Below are 26,932 nucleotides of genomic sequence, written 5' to 3'. Positions count from 1 at the left end.
GTAAAGAATGGGAGAGGAGGGAGAACAAAAACAACTCTTTAAGTGACAATCTGCTTAAATTATGACATTTTACCATATGATTTCAAGTTTTCTCTTTTTCTTGAAAGAAGCAATTAAAAACATTTAAAAATTGACAATAAATGTTTTGAAAGCTGTTATAATTAAGAACATTCTTTAATTTGTGAACATACACAACCTCAAAACATTTCCAAAACTAAAGAGAATCAATGTAACTCAGAAGAGATTTATTTTTAAGTGTTACAGTGGATACCTGCAGTATAGATTCTGAGATGACATAGATCTGAGGTAATTCTGCTTCCAAAGATCAAATGCATTACACATCATGCTACCGTTTTAAATCTATTATTTTCCTTTATGCTACAGTGGATAGTGATTCAGGCCTCCAGTCAGGAAGACCTGACTTAAAGTCTAGCCTCAGATGCATCCTAACTATACGATTCTCAGCAAATTATTTAACTTCAGTTTGTCTTAGTTTCCTCAGATACAATTGAGATAATAATAGTCCTTACCTTCCAGAATTTTTGTGAGAATGAAATGATATAATATGTATAAAATGCTTAGCACAGTGTCTGGAACATAGTAGGTAAGTTAATGAATGCTTGTTTCCTGCCTGGTCATTATTTGACAGATAACTGAGAACAAGGTTGTGGATGGTACACAAAATTTATGCATGATGAGTTTGTGACATGATCATCAGAATTATAGCATGTTTGAGTAAATAACATATTAAAGGACTAGGTATTAGTTTGTGTCAAATTTTATTAATAAGCTAAAATCTGACAATGGTTAATAAAGGCATGGTAAGCTGCTAAATGTTAAGAAGACTGTAGTTTCACTACCCCTTATCTTTGGAGTAGAATTTGAAATTTGGAAGGAATTTCAGAGGCCATCTATTCTACCTCTTACTTGAACAAGAATAAGCCAACCTCTGCAAGTTAGCTACTTTAAGATATCCTGTAAGATAAGATAGACCTCCATTTCCCTTGGAGGAAGCCCTTTCCATTTAAAAAAAAAAAGCTCTTTTCACAGAGATTTTTCTCTACATCTAGCTTTCATTTGAGGTAGAGTGCTAAAGTAGAAAGAGTACTGGATTCAAAGTCAGACCACCTGGGTTCAAAGCATGGCTTTATCACTCTGAACATGGGGGAATTACTTCTCTAGGCCACAGTTTCCTTATTTGTAAAATGAGGGGGTCATACTAAATACCTTTGTTTTTAATAGATACATGGATTTATTTCTTGGAAATCCACAGCTTACAATGCAGAAAAGGCAGATGAGCATATTAGATCAAATAGTAGGGAAAATTCTTCATTTAAACTTGGCTTCTCTGAATATGGCTGGGACTTGGGTGTATACTGTCAGGATCAGGGAGGTCCATCCCATTTCAGTTTTCCTTTGGAAGAAGCTGAAAGGTCCAAGTGGAGATGAATCCAAAGGTACAAGTACCTTTAGACAGGTTTTATTATTATTGTAAAGGTTTTTTATTCAACAACAAACAAAATTCTCAAACATCACACATGCCAAAATTTCCTGGAAATACACTTGGGTTACAAGGGACAAAATAGTGTTGCTTCTTCCTTGAGGGGAAGGAAGAACACCAGCAAAGCCCCCTTTCGTATTTCATAGACAAGACAAGTGACATCATTATGCTTTATCATCTGGTGGTCTACTTGCAAAATCTGAGAGTTTAGGGCCTGTGTTGTCCAAGTTAATTGCTTTTTCTCTAGACAGTGATTGTTGGTCAGACTCCTCAAGGCCCGGTGGGCATGAATCTGGGGTATTAAGTTCTCCTTGCTGATTACTTTTCTTCTTCCATGGTGGTTTCTTCTTCTTGGGTTTATTTGCATTTGTATTATTTTGTTTACTGTTCACCCCAAAGTGGCCTGCAGATATGTCACTTTGTAGTAAATTCACTAATAAAGGACTTGTTAGAGTGACATCTTTATTGAAAGGGAAACCAGGATTCTGACCACAGGAGATCTGATTTCCATTTGCTGCTCCACTGAAGGGTGCATTAAAAGGCATCCCATGCCCTGAAAAGTGGTTCCCTGAGGTGCTGTTTCCTTGCATATGGGGTGGCAACATGTTTGATGGCTGCATGGAAACATCAGGCATCATCTGGGAAATGCTGACTTCATTATTTGTGGGGGTAGTGGCTTCATTATGTTGCTGGGACATGTGTGAGCCAGGTCTTGGTAGTCTTAAAACCTGCCCCTGAATTCCCATAACCTGAGATGGATTGCTGTTCACAGGGTCTTGCTATGCCATCATTTGTCCTGCCATCTGTCCTGTAAACTGAATCATATTTCCTTGCATGTTTGGAGTTGGTCCTCTCATTATCTGAGCTGGTCCCGTCAGAAAATTTGATTGGTTCTGACCATTAAATGGCTACTTATTTCCTTGCATCTGATTGGTCATTATTTGCTCTATTATTGGGTTCTGTTGTAGCAAGACCTGGCCTTGAGGTCCCATCATTTGATTATGTGGTGCCATCATCTGTTCACCCTGCTGGGGAATCATTTGTTTGGGGGGTCATTCTTTGTGTTGAAGGCCCAAGGTTTTGGTTTTGAGGGGCTACCATCATTTGGCCTTGTGGCATAAGTTGGTCATGAGAAAGGATCATTGGGTTTTGAGGATTCAAGGCTCCTTGAGCCTGAGAGTTCACTATCTGTCCTTGGGAGGAAACAATCTGTTGATGCATGTCCATCATTTGAGATGGGGGTCCTTGCTGAGGCTGACTTTGCATGCTGCCCATGTTCACCTGAGGAACTCCATTGTTACTAGTTTGTTGACTGGTTATATTGCTATGAAGCCCAATCATATTGGGCTGCATCATATTTGGTGGCCCATGTGATACTTGCATATGGTTCTGGGGAGGACTAGTTCTTTGGCCACCTCTGCGCTGTACACTCTGATTTCCTTGTAGCTAAGGGGCTCCTGTATTCCCAGGGGTTCCAGAGGCTGTTGAAGGCACTTGGCCTTGCATAAAATTCTGATTGGCCTGTCCTGTCGAGAAGCCAGGTGGGAGCCATATAGGCATTCCTCCTAGACCTGGATGTAAACCCTGTGGACCCTGATTTTGCTGTTGCATCACCATGAAGTTGGGTGGTAAATTTCCCTGTTGAACCACAGGAATTCAACCAGGAGAAGTGCCAGGGTGCTGAAATCCTTGGGGAAGAGGGTTATTTTGAGGTGGCCTTGGTCCCATCTGCTGCTGTGTTTGGTTAACTGTAGGAGATGATGCAGGAGATCCCTGCTGAAAGTATGAGGGGGACGAAGCAGGAGACTTGTTTGTTAGGTGAAGCTGCTGAAGTGGTGTAGGAACCCGGGAAGGTCCCCCTTGAAGGCTCTTCATTTGAGGAGCAGTAAATTGACCTGGGTTGTTCACTGGAGGAAAGTTTGTGTGGGACTGTGAGGCTTGCTGGCTTCCAAAGGGATATGGAGGTGGAGGATGGGAAGGAGTCTGTACTGTGGCTAGAGATGGCGTTGCCTGAAGCTACTGCTGCATAGGACTAGGAAGGGGGGGCTTTTTCCATCCTTGATTTGCTGTTAATGTACCCAGAACACCCTGGGCTGGTGGAGGCTGAAGAGCTCCAGAAGGCAACTGGTTCCAGCCAGGAGGCACAGGCACCTGAGTGGGAGCAGGAAAAGGAGGCCAAATACCCTGTGGCTGCTGCTGCTGATGTTGCTGTAGGGGTCTAGGTTGCAACTGCTGCTACTGTGGAAGCTATTGAAAATTAGGTAGATTTATTTGTCTGTTAACTGGAACAGTCTGCATTTAGTGGAGTGGAGGAGCCAAAGACCCTGAGATATGACTCTATTGCTGTAGAGGAAGCCCAGAGGGGAGTGGACCCCCTGAATCTGACTGTGAAGCAGGTCTAGGTGCTCTGGTCTGCAGCTCTGGGTTAGCACCAGCTGCTATCATGGAAGAAGATACATTTCCACCCTGGGACATCATAACAGCTGCAGGATTGTTCATCCATATTAATTCTGGGTCACTTGCCATGGGAAATCCTGTCTCCATTCTAACAGAATTCCCAGGTCCCACAGGCCCATTCATTTGCACATCTTGGCTTCGATTTGGAGCCAGAGCCAGGTTGATTGCACCTTCACCTTCAATCTGAACAGAGAGAATTCCTACGTCCTGGAGTTGCTGATTGTCGTTCTGAGCCAGAATTTGTAACTGCTCTGTAGTTTCCCAGGGGATGCTAAATGTAACATGGACACTGTTCCAAGCTTCCGCCTTCCATACTTTGAGCTTGTTGGATTCCATGTGCAAAAGACTGGGAACATTCTCCAATATGGCGTCCAATTTCCATTTCAAGTCTGTATCATTTATATTTCCTTTGAAAGCCATAAAGATAGTAGAATTCCCCAAAATACTGTCATGTTTTGAATCATCTTCCAGTCCAAAGTCAAAATCTACCTCAGAGTCTTCCATTGTTGGTGAGCACAAGGAAGTATAAATATCTTCTAAGTTTGGAAGGTCATTCAAAACCATGGTGATGATTATTCAGTACAAACACACCAAGAAGACAGTGCGGCAACCAAAATGATGTCTTGTCTTATCATTTAGCCAGACCACTGCCTTTAACTCCAAAGAAACAGGCATTTGGGGACCTGGAAGTTCTCTACCTCCACAATCTTCAATTTTCTGGTAGGGCCACCCTCCTTCATCCCTATGTGCCACAAGTTGGCTAGAGAAGACATTCTAAACCCTGAAGATCTCTGCAGCAAGTCAGGAAGGTAGGAGATGGGAAAGTCCTGCAGCTGCGGCCTGGACAGGGGCCTCTGACAGTGGCCCAATTCAGCCGGTAGCCTGTGAGCGCCACTCTGTCCGTCCCAACGGCCCGGAGAGCCGGACAGCTGGACACCGGGACTCCTGACTTGGCAGCTGCCTCAGACCCAGTGGGGAGGGGGAGGGCACTAAATACCTTTTAAGATTTCCTTCAGCTTTAATGCTATATATAATACTATGATCACACAATTTGATTCTTTGCAATCTCCACTTACCACTGTGACCTTACTTCTCTCTTGTATGGCTAAGTAGATCTAAGTTATTCACCCTGTGACAGCACTTTTAATACACAAACACTATCATGCCTACCTCCACCCCCAAAATCTTCTACTTTTTAAAACTTGTCTGTTGACTTGATGACCTTCAATACCCTTCAACATCTTAATTAACATCCTCTGAATTTTTCTCTAGTTTATCAATATTTTCCTAGGATGTAGCATGCAGAACAGAAAACAGCACTCCACGTGTGGTTTGAGCAGGGCAGAGTACCGTGGAAATAGAATTGTACAATTTACTTACTACTACTAGAAATAATGCTGCTCACAGTACTATGTTCTCTAGTTCCTTTATCTCCTCTGATTATAGTATCATATATTTGATTCATTGAGAAAGATGATCTCTGATTTTTGTATATATAAACTGTTACCTATTTGAATTTTCCCTGTCTTGGACTTAGGTGATTATTTTGAACTCATTAAAATTTTTATATTTATGACTAATATATTTCCTTTCATTAGACACATTTCATCATTCTAGCCAATTGATTTTACATATATATGTATATCTATAATATAAAATAACATGCACATATGTATCCATATGCAAGCATGTGCATGTATGTGTGTTCATTGAGTGATTTTCAATTTATGGCTTGCTCAATTTCTTTTTCTGAGATTGATTATTTAGGCTATCTCTTTTCTCTGGTTAATTCTGACTTTTTTGGTTCTTTTCCATTTGGTTTATATGGACAATTTTTTCAATATAAATTCATGATAATTTATTTCCTGTCCATTTTAAAAATCAATTGCTTCCTTTTCACTTTTGAGTTTATTTGATTTCCTCTTTTGATCAGATTAATTATTAATGAATTACTAATCACTAAAATAATTTTTATTACTTTAATTCTTACACCAAATTATCTTTAGTTCATAATATTAACATCTATTTTTGAATTGTAGATAATTAGATTAGTATTATTGTTATATTAAACATATAATTAATTAGGATACCATATTTTTTTTTCTCTTTTCTTAATATAAACATTCGGGGAAGCAAATTATTTTCCAAAGATGACTTTAATTTTATCCCATACATGGTTGCATGTTTTCTCATTTTTATTGTTTTTCATTTTTATTGCTTCTATGAGATAGAAATTTAAGTATACCATATTTAAGATTTCAGTCTTCATTCTTATTTATGCCCATATTTTGTTCATTTTTCTTTATTAATTTTAATTGAATTATATTCTGTACTATAAAATATACTCCAAGATTCCTGCCTTTCAAAATTTGTTCATGATTTTTGGACTCTTGCACATGAATGCTTTTGTGTCCCATAATGATATGAGAAATATTCAAATTCAGTAAGTTTCTAAATCAGAAATTTAAAGGTTATCAAATTCATTTTATCAACATTTCCTCTAACTACTTTGACGTATATTTTTCTGTTGGATTTGACAAACTCTGAAAAAGCAATATTAAATAACTTTGTCTGGCAAATAATGTGCTGAATTTAGAATATATAAGATCTAGCTTCAAATTTTATTCAGAAAAAAATACTATTTGTATCACCATGGAGAAGTTACTTAACCTCTCTTAGACTATTTGCTCAGCAGCAATATGTTTAAAATAGATATATGTATGTCACATTGCTCTAAGGATGATAAGATTTTGAACTTATAAGAGGTAGTTTCAGACTCTTCCCAGAAACATAACATCTTTGTCACCATAAATGAGTTACTTAACCTCCCAAAGACTAAGTTTACTCAACTGCAAAATGTGGATAGTTGATGTTGTGCTTATCTCACAGTGCTCTGAAGATGATAAAATGAATTGATATATAACAATATTTTGGACACGATTTAAATACTAATTGTTATATTCATTACTATTATCAATGTTTCACCATCAAATTTGTTTTATTTCAGATAAGTTTTCCTCCAAGAATTTTAGTTATGTCCTTTGGTATATTAACACATTATTATTATTATTGATATATTAATGGTTTTTTAAACCATAGCACTGCTCTCTTGATCACTTTTAAACATTTAATATATAGATATATGTTTGTGTATGTATGTATATGTATGTATGCATATCCATCTATGATTTTATGTGTGCATGTTTACTATTGCCTGAACTTAAATCATGATTGCAACACTTTGTTTTTAAATTCCATTAAAATAAAGTCCATTTTGTTATAGCCTTTCCTTTTGTGAGTGAGATTTCCCACATTCCTTACTTTTCTACATGATTGAAGCCATTCCTTATCAATATATGTGATTCAAGCTTCAGTAGATGATAATGCATTAAAACAAGGTGCAAATGCTTGGATCAGCATATTTTCTCATACATTGCAGTATCCTCCTATACAACTTTGTGGTTAGGATGAACCAATCAGGATAAAGTTCAAGTACACCAGATAGTTACTCTGGAGTTATTATGGACCAATCTGAACTATTAAAATATGACAAAAAGCAAGGAGATTGATGAGATTAAGGCATCTTGAATGCATCAAAAATCCTAAAAGTGTCAGAAATGTGGGACAGATTGTCAAAGATGGTCACTTCTAAATCCACAGATGTTTATTTTTTGTTTTTTATTTCCACAATGCAGAAATTCAATATGTTTTGAGCTATGTTACTTATCAACTATGACATTGGAGACCAATAGATGAGAAGACATGGCTATATATTTTCTTATTGTAGAAATATCAAACTTCAGTTACAATACTTTAATCTTGGGACAATATGAGTATAAATATCTGGGACTCCCAAGGCTCTATGTCTTTGGATCTCAGAACTGAAACTGGCTTTATTGTGAGACAGGATCCCTCTCCCAATAAAACGATTTTCTTTTGGCTTGGAGACTTTTTGTTGTTGTTTGTTTCTTTTATTGTTGTTGTTTTTATTGTTTTGTCTAACACTGTGACAGAAATTTTCGTAACACCTTTGAATCAGTATATGTACCTGAGCTTTAGACACATTCTAAGTAAGTAGCAGGTTCTAGAGGTTCTGATTTCTATTTCATTCTTTATTTTGCTTCCTTTTTGTTATTAAATTGAACCTGTTAACATTCATAGTTATATCCCTTTAAAAATCATATGCAAACATTCTATTTTCTGATTTGTTTGTAATGCCTACATTTTATTCCTTGAAATCACATGTACTCCCTCCAACATGTGTATTAATAAATCACATATGAAGTTGATTTTACTTTGTACCAATCTATGTTTAATTACATAGCATCTCCCTTCTCTCACAGAACAAAGACATCCTGGTATTCTACTTTTAATAATAATTTTAAAAAATCCATTCTTTCCAGTTCATATCACATACTAGCTTAGGAATTATTCTCTCTTCATGTACACTTTCAACATATTTGAATAACCTTTGTATGACATATAATGACATATGACATCACTCTGCCTAACCATTCCTTTAGTCCTAATGACCTAACTTTATAACTTCCTTTAAAGTGATTCTTTCTTGGCCCTCATAGCCTTTGGATTTTCAATGACTTTTATATTTGATGTTACTGAAAAGTATTGCAATAACTGGCTGGCTGGTCTTCCTGCAACAAGTCTTTAATGACTCCACTCTATCCTCTACTCAGTTGCCAATTTGGTACTTCCTAATGTACAAGTCTAACTATGTCACTACCCAACCCCCAATAAAATCCAGTGGCTACTTGTCACCTCCAATTTCAAGTAGAAAATCCTTTGATAGGTATTCAAATCTTTTATTACCAACTCTCTTATTCTCAACTTATTCCCCTTCTCTACTTTTGTGGTTTTCTTACACCTTACAATTATGTCCCCTCTTCTTTCCCCCGCCCCCATTCCATGTACTCTTTGATCCAGTGGCATTGGCTTCCTCCCTGTTGTTGGAGCCATGCACTCATTTTGCCTCCCGAGATATTTTATATGTCATTTTACCATATCTTTAATGGATTTCCTCCTTTTCTGCTTCCAAGCTGCTATTGCTTCAAGTTTTAGTTAAAATTCTATCTTTTATAAGAAATCTTTCCTTTTAATGTGTGTGTCTTCATTATGCTTATTATTTACTATGTATCCTGTATAAAGCTTGCTTGTTGATTGACTGTATATAATCTCCCTCCGAAATGTTGTGAGTTCCTTGAGAGCAGGGACTAAGTTTTGATTCTCATTGTGCCTGGTACAATATCTGGTATATAGGAAGCTTTTAATAAGTGTTTATTGACTGACAAAACAAGTATTGAGCATTATGGAAGGTGATTGAAATAAAAGGAAATGATAAAAAAATCCTTGACCTTAAAAAGCTTAAATTGCATCAAGTGTTCTGGTTATTTTCCAGGGGAATGCTTCTTCATTTAACTGTTTTTTTTTTTTTGTTATTCAATTTTATATGATTTTTTTTGCCATTTCTAGATAATTTAGGGGAACCAGGGGCAGGTAAGTGGCACAGTGGATAAAGCACCAGCATTGGATTCAGAAAGACCTGAGTTCAAATCTGGCCTCAGACACTTGACACTTACTAGCTGTGAGACCCTGGACAAGTCACTGAAACCTTATTGCCACACAAAAGGAAAAAAACACAAACACAAACAGAAACAAAAAATATAAAACAAAACAAAACAAAACTTAGGGGAACATTGCAGAATCTATATTTTAGTTTCCAATAGAATGTAATCTAACTGCTTTTAGGAATTATCTCAATTTTGCATTTATATCTTATACTTTGCAGTAGGTTTTTGTATATATTAGGACTTTAATAAATCCATACAAGAAAATGGATTGATCAAACTTCTATATGATAGATCTTGTCCTCTCTTATTTATAGATAACAATTTTTATTTTTTGTTTTGTTTTGTTTTTGCAGGGCAGTGGGGGTTCAGTTACTTGCCCAGGGACACACAGCTAATAAGTGACAAGTGTTTGAGGCCGGATTTGAACTCAGGTCTTTCTGAATCCAGGTTCCAGTGCTTTATCCACTGCGCTGCCTAGCTGCCCCCTAGATAACAGTTCTTATTCATAAATAACACATTTACAAATAAATATAACTGTTAAGCTTTCTCTCTCATCTTATATAAATCTCCTAATGTTTCCTGAAAAGAATTTTCCCTCAGAATTCCTGTAGTGATAAGACATCTCATAGAGGAATTTTACTGAATTATAAAGGGGGAATAACTCCTAAGAAAAACATACTTCTTTAACATCTCTAAGGGGATATATATGATGGGAGATGAGGAAGTATGGTTATAAGAGTTTCATAGCCTGATAAAAAACCAAATAGAAACCATTAGCTTCTGATCAATTCTGGAAGGATTTGTGGAAAAGGTGACTTTCATTTTCTTGGGAAAAATATATACATATACATATGCCTATATTCATATGCATATCCATAGACACACATACTTGTATGTGTATGTGTGTGTGTGTATACTGTGTGTATTTATTTGCCAGAGCTCCCTGCCTGCCAGAACTTGGAAATGATCATCTCACTCTAAGATTCTTTATCACATTAAAGCCATTAAGCAACAATATTTATCAACATAGCCTTTCTATATAATGCCAGGGAGAGAGGGAAATGATGTAAGGATACTGTGAAAGAGATTCAACTAAATGGGATTCTTTTTTCATCTATCTCTTTTCACTGCCAAAAAGGAAATATATTCACTACAAAACCAAATTAGGGACTGTAACAGCCTAATGAAAATGCAGGGAAAAGTTTAATTCTGTATGTTTTCCAAATAGTATTTTGATAAAATGCAGCTTTCTAAAAAATAATGTATGGGTTTTAACATTTATTAAAATGACAGCTTGAAAGTGGGTAAGTGTTCTGTCAATGAGTTTTTGAAAGGTAAATTTCACAGTTTCACTGCAGATGGTTTGACTGTTGGAGAAAACTCACTGGTAGCCTAAAAATCAAAGAATACTTGAACTCTGACCACCTTCTATTGAGAGATTCCTACCATTTAAGTCCTGTTCTTTATTTTGCTTCCTTCCAGTGAAGGGGAAAATCTTAGCATGTATAGTTACAAACAGCCTGAAAAATCAAGATCAGGAATTAGAAAATAAACTGATCATCAATTTTGCAAAAATTCAGCCACTTTACAAACACATAGCAAATGGACATAACAAATAAATCAAGAAAAATGGACAATACAGAATAAAATGAAAACATATTCTTCATTCTCTTTTCACTTATTCAACTTTTCTTATCTCCTCTAGATTTCTGCGATTAAAAGTCACTATCACCATCTAATAACACTGAATGAATTGTTGAATCTCCATGAATTGTCATGTTTAAGAACTCAGTAGTACAAAGGTGATTTTAAGGACTATAAATTGATTCTTTAAAAGCAGTGGTAAGACATATTAATATCTTAAAGAGCAACAGAAATTATCTGGGCTTTTTTAAAAGGAATCACTTCTAAGTAGACAACACACCTATGAGGAAGAATGAAAAAAGCAGTGTTAAACTAAGCAACTTCCATTATAGATCCACATATTCACAGTGTCTCTGCAATTCTCATGTTATTTTTTGTGTGTCTCACATATACATATTCATTGAATGGTCAAACATAGAAATACAATCTTGCAATTCTGAGAAATGTGATATAATGCACCCCTCACAGACTAACCCATTATAGTAAAAAGAATAGAGTTCCACTGTTATATGATTTTCAGGTTTGAAGGAATAGTTTTAACATGATATATTTCTTTTTAAGTTGAATTGTGAATCTCTGTATAAAATGAATGGCTTGAAGATACTTGAGCTGTTAGCTCATTTACAAAATAATGGATATCTCAGAATACAGCATGCTACCCATTCTTGGTGATTGCTAAGTTGCTATTGTTTCTAACTACAATCTTCCATTCATTTCCAATAGGAAGTCCTTTCTTTATTAGTAAAATCGCAAAGACAGAATTTCAAATATAAATCAATGAACTTTTTTTTCCTACCATCTATAGCCATTTGAGCAGAATTTAGCTTATGCTGGCTTTGTATTCAAAGAGTTTGACTTTCTTTTAATTGAACTAAATAATGCAGGCAAAAAAGATGACATCTTTCTTTTCTTTCTTCCCTAAAGTTTACAGAGCAGAAATGAAACTGCAAAAAGAACAGATGTGACTTATGCTTGCTAAGTGGTTTGTGATTAGGAGAGACATTGTAGCAGAATCCTGAAACTTGTTATTTAATTCCTAAATGATCATAAGAAAGGTTATCACTCCTTAATATTACCACAAATATATATTATTAAAGCTTTATTCCTAATAAATTAATATATTGCAAAGCATCATCCTCCATATTGCTTTTCCCTTTCAAAATATTAACTACACATGCTTTAGAACATATGTTGATTATCTCTTTTGTCATAAGTGTTGTCTTTTTAAATAACTATTCTAATATTTATTAAGCTCAGGTAATATCCTGCACTGTGCTAGAATTTGGGAATGGAGAGACAAAAGTCAATAATTTCTGCTCTCGAGGAACCTTCATCCTGCCTTTAGTGGATTACAATTAGGCAAAAGTTTGTAATTTACAAAACAATGATTTCCTTAAAAAGGAACATCACTGTGACAGGTATTGAAAGAGGAGTCATCCAAAATAAGGCAAAGTTTATATTGAAGTTTCAACCCTATAGGTAAATGTGAAATAACACATATACATACCACATACAATCTGATGTCATACATACATCCCCTATTCTGTAAATTGGAAAGGCTTCTAGGATCAAATATAAAACACTCTCTTTGGCATTTAAAGCCTTGCATAATCTAACTCCTTCTTACCCTTGAAGTATTCTTATGTCATTATCCACAACATGTATTTTTCCCCCAGAGCAATGAGGGTTAAGTGACTTGCCCAGGGTCACTCAGCTAGTGAGTATCAAGTGTCTGAGGCCAAATTTGAACTCATTTATTATAGAACCATAGTATTTCATCACAATCATATACAGTAACTTGTTCAGTCATTCCCCAATTGATAGACATCCCCTCAATTTCCAATTTTTTGCCACCACTAAAAGGCTGTTATCAATCAATATTTATGTAAATATAGGTCCTTTTCCTTTTTTTAAAAAATCTCTTCAGGACACAAATCTAATAGTGGTATTGTTGGGTCAAATGGTATGAATAGTTTTTTAGCCCTTCAGGCATAGGTCTGAAGTGCTCAAAAGAATGATTGAATCAGTGTATCACTTCACCCACAGTGCATTAGTGTCTCAATTTTACCAAATCTCCTCCAACATTTGTCATTTTATTTTTCTTTCATATTAGACAATCTTATAGAATTCTTTTAATTTTAATTTCTCTAATCAATAGTGTTTTGTAACATTTATTCATACTATAGATATCTTTGATATCTTTTTTTTTTTTTTTTGCGGGACAATGAAGGTTAAGTGACTTGCCCAGGGTCACACAGCTAGTAAGTGTTAAGTGTCTGAGGCCAGATTTGAATTCAGGTCCTCCTGTATCCAGGGCCACACTCTCTATCCACTGTGCCACCTAGCTGCCCCCAGCTTTGATTGCATTGTCTGAAAATTGTCTGTCCCTATCCTTTGACCATTTATCCATTGAGGAATGGTTCTTATTTCTATAAATTTGACTCAGATCTGTTCATATTTGGGAAATAAGGTCTTTATCAGAGAATTTTCTTGTACATTTTTTAACAGTTATGCTTACTATGTATTTCCTTCCATCCCATTTCCTCATTTAACCTCCTCTCCTTTAAACTTCTCCATTTTCATAAGGGTTTTGCTTCTGACCTTTACCTCCCCCAATCTGCCCTCATCTCTATCAGTCAACCCATTCTCCTATCCCTTCTCCTATTACTTTCTTTTATTTAAGATAGATTTCTATATTCTAATAAGTGTATATTTTATTCCCTCTTTGAGCCAGTTTCTATAAGAATAAGGTTCCCATGGTGTCTCCCATCACCCCCATATTCCTCTCTACTGTAAAAGCTCTTTTGTGCCTCTTTTATGTCAGATAATTTACCTCATTATACCTCTCCCTTCCCCATTCTCCCAGTGCATTAAAATCTTATCTTTTCTTTTTATTTTTTAAAAAATAATTATCCCATCATATTCAACCCATACCCATTTCCTCTGTCTATATATCCTCCTAACTGCCCTAATAATGAAAATGTTTTTAGGAGTTATCAATGTCATTTTCCCATGAAAGAACATAAACAGTTTAACCTTATTAAATTCCTTTTTATTTCTCTTTCCTGTATATCCAAATGTATTTGTGATTATAACCTTATACAACCCCATTTGATTATTTAGAAGGTATATCTTGTGGTCTTTTTAAAAAGTTCTTATTTATTTATTAAGAATTTTTATTTTCCAAATTACATGTAAAAGCAAATTTTGACATCAATTTTTTTTAAAACTTTGTGTTCCAACTTTTTTTCCTCCTTCCCACTCTCCCCTTTGCCCTAGAACTGAAGCAGTTCAATAAGTTATACATGAGTAGTCATGCAAAATATCTGTACATTAGCTAGATTGTAAAGGAAAACAGACAAAAGCAGAACCAGATTAAGGAACTAACAAAAAATATGCTGCAATCTGTTTTCAGATAACATCAGATCTTTCTCTGTAGATGGATGGCAATTTTCATAAGTCCTTCAGAGTTATCTTAGATTGTTTCTTTGCTAAAAATAACTGTCATTCATAGCAGATCATCTTACAATATCACTGTTATTTTGTATATAATACATTTCACTCTGCATCAGTTCATGTAAGTCTTTCCAGATTTTTCTGATAGTATTCTTCTCATCATTTTTAAAAAGTAAACTACATTTACATAGTACTTTTAAATAAACATTTTATTTAAAGTAAAAAAAATAAGTGGGAAGCAGCAGTACAGAACTAAAAACAATGAGTACAAATTTTGGAGAGCAGATCAGCTGTTGTAAAGAAAATAACATACATTTTAGTAACATGACAAAATGGGATGCTTTAGAAAGCAGTAGGTTCCCAATTACTAAAGGTCTTCCAAAAAAGCTAAATTGTTTTGGTTTTTAAATTTAATGCTGCATTTAAAAAGCTTAGAAAATTTGTATACATAAATCAAAATATGCAAAATAGGACTGTATATGAAATTATGAATTCTATCTTATGCTAGTTGTTCTAATTATATAATTTTATAGTTTCATTTTTAAAGTTCTGCTTGTCATGCTATTTTATCTTCCCTTGAGAGAATTTGAAATGTTACAATGACTCCTTAAGACATTAGTATTACATTATTACTAACTATACCTCCCATTAACCTCCCTTTCTTCCTTTCAAATTCTTCCTCCACAAATGGGGGAGGGGAGGTTAATCCATACTATGACCACATCTAAAAATGTTCCTTTTTACCTGTATTGTCCATCCCTTCTGTCTGCAAAAGGCTAACATTTTTAAAGTATTTCCAGGTCTCCTTGAGACTTGGTTCTTTGTATCATTAGTTTCAAAATTGTTTTCTCTTTATGTTGTCCTTATATTGGTTTAAATTCTTCTTACTCTTTATTTCACTTTGCATCAATTACTTCATACCACCCAGGATTCTATGAAATCACCTATTATCACTTCCTATAATAAAATAATATATTATTACATTCAATATAACTATTTGTTGAACGATTTCCCCAATTATCTAAGAGGCTATCTAAAAGACCTTAGGTGCTACTTAACTTTTAATCCCCACTTTAGGATAAGGACATGTTGTTCTTATAACTCTTACCTACCCAGTATTTGCACTTTCTTAATAAAGTGCTCCCTATTCCCAGATTGACCTTTGTTTTATATACTTTTATACCAAAACATTTTATACCTATGATCACTCTCCTTTGTCTATTTATATACACTTCTCATGTACCCCAATTATGAGAAATAAAAAGGTTCACATTTCCTTTATATTACTTTTTTTAATCACCCTTGGTTTTATCACTCTTTAAACCCTAAGACTAGAACTAATCACCCCCCCCCCGCCCCGCCTCAAATATCCTCAGAAGACAGCAAGGTTCTCAAAGCCTACCCATAAGTTTCTTCCTCCCTCCATCCCCACTAGTACTAAACTGATTCAACCATTCTGGAGAGCAATTTGGAACTATGCCCAAAGGGACATGAGGCTGACCATACCCCTTGACCCAGTAATACCACTAATAGGTCTGCATCCCAAAGACATCACAGAAAAGGGAAAAGGACCCACATGTCGAAAAAAATATATATTAATAGCAGCTTTCTTTGTGGTGGCAAAGAATTGGAAATTGAGGGAATGCCCATCAATTGGGGAATGGCTGAACTAGCTGTGGTATATGAATTTAATGGAATACTATTGTGCTATAAGAAATGATGAGCAAGCAGATTTCAGAAAAACCTGGACTTAAGTGGACTGATGCTGAGGGAAGTGAGCAAAATCAGGAGAACATTGTATACCAACATTGTGTGATGATCAACTGTGATAGACTTAGCTCTTCTCATCAGTACAATGATCCAAGACAATTCCAAAGGACTAATGATGGAAAATGCTCTCCTCCTCCAGAAAAAAATAAGCACAGTGGAATCTGTGTGTAGATTGAACCATACTGTTTTTTACTTTTATTTTTTTTTACTTTTTTTTTAGTTTTTCCCATTTATTCTGCTTCTTCTTCAACATTACTAATGCAGAAATATGTTTTATGTGATTGTACATATATAACCTATATCAAATTGTTTTCTGTCTTGGGGAGGGGGGGAAGGGAGAAATAAAAAATTGAAACTGAAAATCTCATAAAAATAAATGTTGAAAAATCTTTACATATAACTGGAAAAAAATGTTTAAAATGTTAGCATTATGTCATAAAATTCCTTTCAATTATTCCAATAAATTGACCTTCCTAGATTTCTCTGAACTCATTTGTTTGTATTCCAAGCATCTTCCTCAGCTCTGGTATTTCCACCAAAAATTCTTCAAAATCTTCTACTGTATTAAATGGCCACTTTTCCAATATAGGACTATACCAAGTTTTTTAAGGATATCTCATTCTTGGTTGTAAGCCCAACTCTTTTGATTTTCTAAATATTTTATTCCAAGATTTCCTCTCATTTATGGTTGAGCCAGCCATGTCTTGTGTGATCCTAACTGTAACTCCTTGGTACTTGAACTGCTTGATTCTGATTTCTTGTAGTATTTTCTCTTTGACATGTTGGTCCTAAATTTTGACTATTACATTCCTGGGAGTATTTATTAGAGGAGGTGACCTATGGATTCTTTCTATATTTATTCTACCTTCTGTTCCTAATAAGTATAGGCAGTTCTCACTGATAATTTTTTGAAATATAGCATCCAAGCTTTTTATTATATCAATGTTTTCAGGGAGCTCAATAATTTTTATATTATCTCTTCTTGACCACTTTTCCAAGTCATTTGTTTTTGTTACCAAATATCTTCCATTTTCTTCTTCTAGTTTTTCAATCTTCATTTTGTTCTAATATCTCTTGCTGTCTCAAGGAATCATTGATTTCTATTTGGTGTACTCTTGTTTTCAAGGACTCTACTTCTTTGGTAATGTCTACTACTTTATCTTCTATGTTATTTATTCTATTTCCAAATTGATCCAATTAGAAGCCAATATTCTTATATTGAGGTGTCCATGAAAGTATGTATATAATGAGAAATCAGAGTAGTAAGCTCTGAGAATGACAGTATTTAGGATCAATCAATTAATCGATATTAATATTTTTATTAATACCAAATACTTAATGATACTTCACTTACTATTTTGCTTTCCACTAACTTCAACCTTTCATTATTCAGAACTTTATTATGAATAGGGAAAATATAATTTGAACTTGAGTATATAGGCTTTCACTAAAGCTTTGGGGCAATCATGCAATTTTAACCATACGTATTGGGGCTAATATGGCTATTGGTGTGTTTTAAAGTCAAATGATTGCCTCCTAGCATATTAAAGAATAATGTCTATATGAATTATGGAAGAGTATACATTGAGATACCCACATTAAGCTTTTTGGATTGCTTCTAGCATAGTAAGTTCCTTTTAAGTCTTTTTCACCTCAAGCAGCAGGCAATAAAATCAAAATGAATGTTCACAGAGTCAGACTGCTGTAGAGGAATGTAGTTGGATTTGGAGGCCAAAGACTTGGCCTCTGCCAGACTGTGTGACCTTGGGTATGTCACTTGACCTTTTTGAGGCTTTGTTTCTCCACATGTAATAATAATAATAATAATAATAATAATAATAATAATAATAATATTTCCCTTTTATCTTGAAATGTTTATAGGGACTGAAAAAGATTGATTATGAGACATATTTTGGCTAAAGTACTAAATAAAGGCTTTTGATTTTCATCATGATGACTAATTTATTTATACTAACTAATCCATTTTAAGTTTCATCATATGTCCTCAAGGATAAGATCTGCAAAACTAGAAGTTCAATTTCACAAACATATAATGGGTACATCCTATTGGTAGACACTGTCCCAGGAGCTTAGGGGCATAGAAACATAATGAGAGACAAATTTTTTCACCTATCTAGGAATTCATTAATCAGATATGCTATTATTTTGTGTGTACACACACACTTATACAAACACACATATATGAACATGTATATAATATACATATACGTGCATATATACATACTCACGTGCATATATATGCATATAGGCACATGCATATATACATGCATATATGGCAGCTAGGTGATGCAGTGGATAAAGCACTATCCTTGAAGTTCAGAAGACCTGAGTTCAAATGTGGCCTCATATTCTTACTAGCTGTGTGACTCTGGGCAAGTCACTTAACCCCAATTGTCTTAAACATCTGGGGCCATCTCCAGTCATCTTGATTTATATCTTGTCACTCTACCCAGATAGCCGTGGAGGAGAGAGTGAGGTTGGTGAACCTGCACAGATCTTTCCTTGCTTAAATTGATTCACTGCAAGTCATGATAATACCCCAATATCATGGTCCTCCTCGAAAATGAAGTACAGTCAACAATAGCAACAACTCCTATCAATCTATCTATCTATCTATCTATCTATCTATCTATCTATCTATCTATCTATCTATCTACCTATCTATCTATCTATCTGCCTGTCTGTCTAGCTATTAACAGCTCACATCTGTAGTGTTATCCATTTTATAGAGAATTTTAATTGTAATACTTTAATCCTCACAACAAGTATACAAAGTAGGCAGGACAACTATTATGATTTCCATTTTATTGATGGAAAAACTGAGTAAAAAATATAGTACCTTAATGTTTACAAAGCATTTCACAGATGTTATTTCATTGTCACAACAACTCTGGGAAGTAGGTGATCTTATTATCCTCATTTACAGATATGATCTTTTTGTTCTGGGCTAAGAAGAACTTTTTATTCTTAGATTTGATCTAGCCAGGCTATTAAATATGAAAGACAGTTTTATTTAGTCTTAAAAATGACTGTAAGACTTGATAGAAAGGACACATAACTAGCTTGTGACTGAACTACAGGTAGAATACAGAACTCCTGACTCTTGGTAATCTTTACATCATATGGCATTCTAGTATTGTACTAAGGGTAAAAGTGATAACATTTTGCTTCATCTTTGGTATTCAAGAAAGAGCATATCTTGATATGATTAAAAATCAGAACCTGTTATGGGAGATTATGGGCAGGTGTTAGTATTACTTTCCTTTGAAGTCCTTACATTTTATGCTATCATAGTTATTTATATGATTTTAATGTCTCCCTCCTAACATCTCGTCCCTACACATAAACACAGATACAGAGGCATACACTCACACACACACATGTGTAAAATATTACCACATGATATTTTCTATCTGTTGAAACATAACTTTCCTTCAAAGTCTGTTTCAAATGGTGACTTTTTCATGTTTCTTATTTGATTCTCACATTGAGAAAGTATTATCTCCTACTCCTCTGAATACCCAAGTACCTTGTAGCTCTCTAATCACATACTGTTATATAATAAACTTATTTTGAGGCACCATAGTATAATGGAAAAGGGACTAGACTTGAAGTCAGAAGTTCTAAGATCTCATAGTTTCACCCAATCATTATGTAGAAGATGTTTCAGAAGTCAAAAAGTCCAAACCTCTCATGCAAAAAATAGGGAAATGAGACCCCATATAGTGAGAAAGTCTTGATTATACAATAATGCCTGTGATAGAGCTACAAAAATCTTAACACAAATCATCTGGAAGAACAAAAGGTCAATAATATATTAAGAGAACTAATGAAAAAAATGTACAGAAAGGTGGACTAGCAAATCTGAAGCTATACTACAAAGCAGCAGTCATCAAAGCTATTTGGTACTGGCTAAGAAATAGTGTGGTAGATCAATGGAATAGTTTAGGCAGAGGAGACACTGTAGTAAATGACTTTAGTAATCTACTGTGCATAAATACAGAGACTCTAGCTTCTGGGATAAAAACTTTCTTTTTGACAAAAACTGCTAGGAAAACTGGAAGATAGTATGGCAGAAACTAGGCATACACCAACATATTAAAAAACATCAAAATGGGGACATGATTTAGACATAAAGGATGATAACATAGGTAAATCAGAAAAGTAAGTTTATGTCTCAGATCTATGGAGAAGAGAAGAATTTCTTACTAAACAAGAGAAAGAGAATATTATAAACTGTAAAATGGATGATTTTGATGACACTGAATTAAAAAAGTTTTTGGACAGATGTAATGCATCCATAATTTGAAGGGAAGCAGAAAGCTAAGAAACAATTTTTACAGCCAATATTTCTGATAAAGATCTCATTTCTTAAATATAAAGGGAATTAAATCAAATTTATAAGAATTCAAGTGATTCCCCAAGTGAGAAATGGTCAAAGGATATGAACAGGCAGATTTCAGATGAAGAAATCGAAGTTATCCATTGCTATATGAAAAAAATGCTCTAAATCATTACTGATTAGAGAGAGGGAAATTAAAAGAACTCTGAGATACCATCTCATGCCTATCAGATATGACAAAAAAGGAAAATAATAAATGTTGGAGAAGCTGTGGAAAAATTGAAACACTAATGCATTGGTGGTGGAGCAGTGAACTGATCCAACAACCATTCTTGAGAACAATATGGAACTGTGGCCAAAGGGATATAATACTGTGCACACCCTTCAACCCAGAAATACCACTATTAGGTCTTTATGCCAGAAAGATCATAAAAACAGGAAAAGGACACACGCACAAAAACATTTCTATCTTCACTTTTTGTGGTGGCAAATAATTGGATATTGAGGGGATGCCCATCAATTGGGGAATGGCTTAACAAGTTGTGGTATATGAATGTAATGGAATACTATTGTGCTATAGAAAATGATGAGTAGCAGATTTCAGAAAAAAACTGGAAAGATTTACATGAACTCATGCTGGGTGAAATGAGCAGAACCAGGAAAATATTGTACACAGTATAAAAAACATTATGTGATGATCAGCCGTGATAGACTTAACTCTTTTCAGCAATACAATGAGCCAATATAATTCCAAAGGATTCATGATGGAAGATGCTCTCCACATCCAGGAAAAAAAAAAAACCTTTGGAATCTGAATGCAGATTGAACCATACTGTTTCTACTTTTGTTGCTGCTGTTGTTTTCTGTTTAACCTGTCATATTTTGTATTATAGCCTTCATTAGTGTGTTAAATCCTTTAACTTTGCTATATTTTCCATGAAGAAAATGACTTTACATTATGACTTTACACTTTTCAGATTCCCTGCAATGACAAGTCCAATAGATTGTTCAGAGTACCTATTTAATAATTATTTGTTTAATTTAACATAATTTGTTCTGCTTCTATCCCCATTCTGGGTAAATCACTTGATTTATCTTATTCTCACTTATCAGCAGTGATTCAGTGATATGGGCTCTTTTTTTTAATGACACAAGTCCCCTTCAAGCCTTATTTATCCAGTGTAATTTATGCTTATGTTTGTTTCAATGCAATATGGGTGATTTATATAAGGTGATTTTAAGTTTCTCCTTATTTTTTCTCAGTGAAGCATTTCTTCTTTCCCTCAGTTCTAGGCATTACTTAATATAACAGGAGCATGATTTGAAAAAATAACTGAAGTGAAAATACAAATATGAGCATGTACATATATATGTATGTATATATTATACACACACACACACACATATATATACATATATATAGTGAGAGATTTTTCACTGAAAATAAACACGAACATGAGTTGCTAAAAAGTGAAGTGGCAACACAAACAAAAAGAAATTCATTCAAAAAATAGAACAGCTATTTATTAAATCAATGTGGTAATTTAATCAGTATAATGGTACAGCTAAATCAATTTTAGATGCCTTAATTGAAGTATGACTTTTTAAACAAGAGCAATACCAGTTTCAGTTTTTGAAGCTTTTACAAGTAAGCATCAGAAGTGGAGTTAATCCATATCTCTCACTCAACCCATCATTATATCAACAAATCCATTAAAAAAATTCTTAGATGTTTATTAGTCCATTTGTTTTATCCTAATAAAATTAATTATGCTTTTCCTTATTGTGTCATAGCAAGAAGTTTATCATGTATTACTCTTTTATATGTATGTGAACTTATTTCTGGGTTAGCTGTCCTAATCTATTGATATGTATGTATGTATGTATGTATGTATCTGTCTCTCCATCCATCCATGAGTCTGTCCACACATCCATCCAACCATCCATGTATGTATGTATGTATGTATGTATCTGTCTGTCTATCTATGTATAAATTTAAAAATGTGTATATGCCTGGTATCAGAAAGTTTATTTAACTATTGCTTTGTAATGTATTTAAATCCTAGCAGGACAATTCTGTTGAAGGGAGTCTTGTTTAGGAATGGATTGAAATAGATGACTTCTAAGCTCTTTCCCAAATCTAAATTTTGATTCATTAAAATGGTGCAGTACAGTTTTCCTTGGTGGGTTCAAGAATGTGAGATAATTGTTTCTCCCACTTTATGAATATTACACAAATAGAATGCAAATTATATCAGGCCACAAAATTCCATTGGAAAGCCCAAACCAGCTGCAACCCCATATTTAGCTTTTTCACATCTCTTTAAATAAAAAAAAATAAGTTGATTTTCATTTCAACTGAGAACTTGAGAAAGAAAATAGGTCACAGCCTAAGCAGATGGTTGTTAACTGCATGCAGCAGTTGAATGATGGGGTCAGATTCTTCAGGGGAAAAATGCTTAGCTTGAAAAAGTAAGTAAATTTTTCTGTTAGCAAACCAATCAGTGTCCATGTGACAACCTTCTTTGGTTTCTATTTCAATCAATCTATTGTGCTTGACGAGCATGCTCTTGGGTTTATATTTTGTAATTAATTTTCACATAGAGAGAGCAGTGAATATAGTACTGGACTTGGAATGAAGAAGACCTGGATTAAAACCCCAGTTTCTCACTTTTCACTGTATAAGCACTGACAAATCTCTTGAAACTCTCTAAACCTATAAATTATATACATTGGAGATCTAAGTTGGTGAAAGAAATTTTTACAATCAAATGAAATCAAAATTCTTTGATATGTTGACATAATTACCATGTATCTCATATTAGTTGTACAACGTAACAATTTTTCTTCTAAAAGTAATTTGGCAAGAACAATGATAAAAACAAACAAACTGGTAACATGCAAAGGCCAGTTCTTTTAAACCATTTTACAAGAGCACACAATATAACAAGTTATATGTCACTCTTTTCAGTCCTCACACTCTTTATCAACATCCTTCATTAAGATATCCCAGAGGAGTTCACTTATTTCCCTGCCATATGGCTTCTCTTTCAGACACTTGTCCTTGATTTGTATTATTTACCACACATTTTGGCACTTGACCACAAAATGGAATCTTTCTCTAATTGTTTCAAGTGTGACAGTCTTGAAAATAAATGACTTGGAGGTGTCATGATATATTTATTCAAATATGAACAAGGATATCCCCTGGGAGCGGAAATAGATTTTTGTTTCTGTTTGTCCTCCATGGGAAGAGGAAAAAACCTTTTATCAGTGTTTCACTGAGGCAAAATTTAGGCTTTATTTATGCTCATCTTGAAGTTAGGTTAACCCAAATTCCATCTTAGAAAATAGTTGTGTGATCATCAGTGAGTCATCTAGTTTCTTTGAGCCTCAGTTTTCTCATTCGTTAAATTGAGTTGTGAGCATCAAATGAGATAATGTATGTTGAGTATATTGCAAACAAAGCCATATATAAAATACTATTAATAGAGTGACTAAAAAAACACACACTTTAACACAATACTATGAATCAGTAGTAGAATGGACTTCTTCATGAGGTAGTGAGGATCTATGGATGACATCTAGATACCAATTTCTCAGGTATGTGGTAGAGCTAATTCTTTATCTTGTTTGGATTAGTCTAAATAATAATAAAAAATACTCCATCCAACTCTGAAATTCTGTGATTTTTGCTCCCTGGTAAGTTGGCAAACTTCTTCATGACAGAAATTTCTGTCAATACTTTTGTGCCCTATATAAATCCTAATAAAATATCAGGTACATGGTAGCTGCCAAATAAAGGCATGTTGAATTCAAAAGAATGAACTATATATTTTATGGTTTAATGTTGTTCCAGTTTATTGATTTTGTCTTGCTGTTGTTTTCAATCCTTTATGAAGCAATTAACATTTGCAAATGGATAGAAAGACATATAAGACACAGTTGCTGATCTCAAGGTCTCTGAAATAACACATATACATGAAAAAGTACAAAGCAGTATATTCTACAAATGCCATAAGTGTGGCACTTTAATGCCACAGGAGTACATAGGAGGGAAAATTTTCCTATTAGGGTTAAAAGGGCAAATGTATTAAATATATGACATTTGGATAAGGTCTTGAGTAATGCTTAGGATTTCCTAAGGCAGAAATATATGTGTGAATTTCAGGTAGAGGGAATAGCTTGAATGAATAGACATTGGTTTAAATGAGGTATCTGCCTATGAGGAGAGGTCAATTTGTTTGGACTACAGAACAAGATTAGGGGAGTTGAAATAAATTATATTTAAAAGGTATTTTGAAGCCATACTATGGAGGACCAGAAAACTATCAATACAGCAACCCTATAAATATTTAACATTAGGATGATATTAAATTAATTAATATAATATTGAATAAAACATATGCATGCACACTTGTGATATATACCACATTTGCATGAACACATACAATATATGCACATATAGCATGTGTATACACAATGTATGTACACATATGATATATAAGTACATGTATATTTTATATATGATTATATCAATTTTCCAATAATTTTATGTCACCCTAATGCTTTAAAATTTACAAGGTTTCTCTATTTACATTCAAGTGATGGATAGTTTCTTCTGATCCTCCACAATATGGTTTCAAAATTCTTTTAAAATATAATCTATTTTGAGTCTCCTAATCTTCTATAGTCCAAACAAATTGACCTCTCATCATATAAATATCTCGTGTAAACTAATGTCCATTCACTATACTTGAAATTCACACATATATTTCTGCCTTAGGAAATCCTGACATTTACTCAAGCCTATCCAATGTCATATCTTTAATAAATCTTTCCTTTTCACCCTAAAAAGAAACTTCTCCCTCCTATGAACTCCTGTCACATTAAATGACACACTTATTGCATTTATAGATTGTACTGCCTTGTACGTTTTTCTGTATAAGTGTTATTTTAGTGAACTTGAGTACAACAACCATGTCTATACATATATATACACATATAAATATGCATGTATACATACACAAATATATATACACAAATGTGTGAGTGTGGATACATATGTGTGTAGAGCTAGAGAAGCTAACAGCAGGGAGACCAGTTAAATGAGTTAAACAATTTTTATTCAAGTCAAAGAGTAAGGTAATGACAGGCTGATTGTTTGGACAGAGGGGGGAAACATGGGAAAAAGAATTGATATGATTCAGAGACTAATATGGAAGGAGAGGTAGAAGAGATTGAAAAAAAGTCTGAGGCTATTAGCATAGATCTCAGAGACAGAATGTAATTTTAATTAAAACAATTTGGAAATTCAGGAGAAGCAATCAGTTTTGGAACAAAACTAATTTTAAACATAGTGACCTTTTTCTGAGTAATTACATATCCTCTGCTCAGAGACACGATGTAGGGTAAGGAACTTATTAAATGCTTATATTAATGTGAATTATTATTTATATAAAAACTTTATAGTTTAAAACATGCTTTACATACTTTATTTTGAAATTTTTTATCCTTCCAACAGTCTTGTAAGTTAGACAGTGAAAATATTATAATGTATAATAAGGTAAATTGTAATTTTGGACAAAAGTATAATGAAATAATCACAAAAATAAATCTATATAGCAATATTTATCATTTCAGGGCTATATATATGAGATAACAAATAAAACTTTAAAATATTGCCACAGATGTTTATAATAAAAAAGGAATACAAAGACCTAGAGATATGCTTAAGAAACCCATTCATCTTATTCTTTCTGGGATGATTTTGACATTGAGAGAGTACCATTAGAAGAGTGAAAAAATTCTGTTGATGTTAACTTGATTGTTTAACAACTAAAATCCAAGCATCAAAGAAAAAAAATACCACATATGAAGTGGACTCAAGACCAAGAAGAGTTCCTAGAAGAGCTAAAATGATTTTAAAAATTAAATAACAGCAGTAGAGGAAGAAAAATAAAGAGATGACAACAAAGCAATCAAATTGTGGAGGGACAGTTAACAAATTGGTACAAGAGTCAAAAAATTCTAAAGGGAAAAAGACACTTTAAAAATCATAATTTGCCAAATGGAAAAAGAAAAACAAAACTACGCTGACAAAAATAACTCATTTCAAAGCAAAATTACACAAATAGAAGAAAAGGCACAAAAGCT

The 26,932-nt window shown here is 34.0% G+C and overlaps 1 protein-coding gene and 1 pseudogene across 1 annotated transcript in view; both read right to left on the bottom strand.

The window, feature by feature from the left end:
- DPP10 (dipeptidyl peptidase like 10) overlaps positions 1–26,932 on the bottom strand; it is an 883,075-nt gene that overhangs the window by 330,213 nt on the left and 525,930 nt on the right.
- LOC122746119 lies at positions 1,666–4,522 on the bottom strand (annotated as a pseudogene).

This window comes from Dromiciops gliroides, chromosome 3, assembly GCF_019393635.1.
Source record: "Dromiciops gliroides isolate mDroGli1 chromosome 3, mDroGli1.pri, whole genome shotgun sequence".
Classification (NCBI taxonomy): Eukaryota; Metazoa; Chordata; class Mammalia; order Microbiotheria; family Microbiotheriidae; genus Dromiciops; species Dromiciops gliroides.
The sequence above is the reverse complement of the archived record's forward strand: the minus strand, read 5'-3'. Positions and strand labels throughout refer to the sequence as shown.